This window comes from Montipora capricornis, chromosome 7 (genome assembly GCF_036669925.1).
Source record: "Montipora capricornis isolate CH-2021 chromosome 7, ASM3666992v2, whole genome shotgun sequence".
NCBI classification, from domain to species: domain Eukaryota; kingdom Metazoa; phylum Cnidaria; class Anthozoa; order Scleractinia; family Acroporidae; genus Montipora; species Montipora capricornis.
In genome coordinates, this window is record NC_090889.1 from 627,129 (window position 1) to 629,628 (window position 2,500).

At 42.1% G+C, this 2,500-nt stretch overlaps 1 pseudogene; it reads right to left on the reverse strand.

Moving 5' to 3' along the window:
• Positions 1-817: 817 nt before the first annotated feature.
• LOC138057449 (arylsulfatase I pseudogene) overlaps positions 818-2,500 on the reverse strand; it is a 2,798-nt pseudogene continuing 1,115 nt past the window's right edge.

A 2,500-nucleotide genomic window follows, 5' to 3' on the forward strand; every position in this document is an offset into this window, starting at 1 on the left:
CATATGACGCCGAGTCGAGGAATCGAACCTGGGCCACATTGGTGGGAGGCGAGCGCTGTCACCACTGCGTGTCTTTGTATTCTTAGAACACCATGAGTTCTTCGGCTCTGCGTGTACTGTTTAGAATAGCCAATCAGAATAAAGTTATGTTATTTTCAAATGAAAGCAAAAACAATGTATGGAAATTGTTCCAATTGATGCGAGTCTCTTGCTGATGGGTTGGTTCCAAAAATAGAAAGATACGAGCAAAGGTTGACCCAAGGATGAAGTGCATTGGGGGGTCCCTGTACACATATTGCTCACGTCCTATAGTGTGGGCGAAGTATCCTAAAAACAAGACGCCTGGGTTCGTATACGCGGGTGCATTAGTCGGATGTCTGATCGTGTGAAATCAATTGCTGTGTAAAGTTTCATGTAAAGGTTCAGTGGTTCCGTGGTTTCAATAATCAAGAGAAATGTGACGTCTATGTTTGTAAACAAGAAAATATCGCTATTGATAGCTCGGCGGCTCTTCAGGACCGAACGAAGGAGAATATAAATTTAAGGGTTTTTCATACGCAAACTAAGACTTAAAGATTCCGTAGAAAAACTGAGAGAGAAAAAAAAGCCGAACCTTATTGCCATTGTGGTTCGCTTCCGTCCTGTGTTTTTTTTTTTTTTTTCAGATTCGACGCGAATTGAACCATTATCAGTTCCTCGGTTGTTAATGGTTTTTTGTAAACTACCAAGGTTGAAAACTGAATTCTCAGGGCCCACCAAACTGAGTCAAATATTCCTGGTTAAAATGTTCCCAGGGCCACAAATCGACCGTAGAATTCAAGGGCAAAGGTTTTTGTTTTATTTCAATCGTCTAGTCCCACAATCGAAGCCCTGCCAGCGACGTCAGGCGGCTCTTAGTGTCCTAAACGAATCGATAAAACGATGTAAAATATCCTCTTTCACTGTGAACGCCACACGGTGACCGTTGAGTTCAGTTTGATAACGAGTCTTTGTTTGGTAACGTCGTCAGAGACGACAAACAAATACATACAAAGATTCGCTACCGAGCCACAAACAAAGACTCCTTACCAAACTGAACTCAACGGTCGTCGTGTTGTGTTCAAAGTGAAAGAGGATCTTTTCCATCGTTTTAGACACTAACAGCCGCCTGACGTCGCTGCCAGGGCTTCGATCTCGTTCGAAAACTCAACACGACTACCGTAGGCATGCGTAATAAATAATTGATGCAAGCATTTTGCAGAGTGAAAATCGTAATTACTAAAACATGGAACCAGCCAAAACTAGCCAAATCCACCCAAAACCACCTACAACCACCAACAAAACCAGCCAAAACGACCCAAAATCATCCACAATATACCTTAAATATGATCGGTTTGTGTGATATTTGCGTACCGGTACATAGCCGTCTGTGTGATGTTGCGTGACTGTCACGTTGGTTTTGGCTGATTCCATGTTTTAGTAACTACGGAGTGAAAATATAGAATGAAAGGTTTGTATTTGTACGCTCGTGTTGTCGTTAAAACCTCAAACTTGGTGTTTTCACGTGGTTGTTGTGCAGAGTGCAGCAAACATACGTGCTAGTTTTCCTCTTTTAACCAAAGATATTGTTGCTTTGTGCCGTTCTCGTTGACGACCGCGTCGTTGATCTTAAAGTCCCTATTCTGTGGCTCGAAGACGCGATCAATCAATAAACTTTTAAGGACGGTGCCTACTATTGTTATTGCGCATACGTTCTCCGCATCTCTAGATACTCGGATTTCCCATCGGTAGTGCTTAGTAATGCAGGGATATTTTTGTGCGGTTTAAAACTATTCGGAGAAAGCAGAACTTAGCAAGTGCTCTTGCTATCCAAAAAGAAAATTGGGGGCAGCCATGCATTTTTCAGAGATAATTAAGCTTTAATTTGGAAAGGAACGCCATACATTGCTTTGTATTTTAAAGCTTTTTTACTAATATTGTTGATTAATTATCTTTGAAAAATGCGTGATCACCCCAATTTTCTTTTTGGATTTCAATAACACTTGTCAGGAGCCCATCAAGCTAATTAATTTATGAAAGTATTCTATTAGAAGTCGCCTTAATCCATCCATGGTTTCCAGATTCCACCGTGCCTTAGCGGTGCAGAACGGGGATCAGGAGCTGGGTAACGAGCGGGAACTGCGGTAGTTTCATACATTCGAATCCTGGCCAATAAATCCTGCACCACATTTGGGTGTTGTCTGGAGATCTCCTCTAGCTCTTCTGGGTCCTTTGTGATGTTGAACAAAGATATCTCATTTTCTGTGTCTGCTTTATAAGAAGAGATAATTGGAATGTCCATTTCTGGAGCTGGAATCCATGAGTCATTACCACGACGACCAAGGAGTAGTTTCCAGTCCCCTAACCTAAACGCGGCTTTGCATTTCACGGAATCTTGCGATGTCCTCTTACAGTCCATGTTGTGGAGGATTTCCTTTCTTAAGGAGGGCGTCCCTTTGGAGATACTCTTCCATTGATTAAC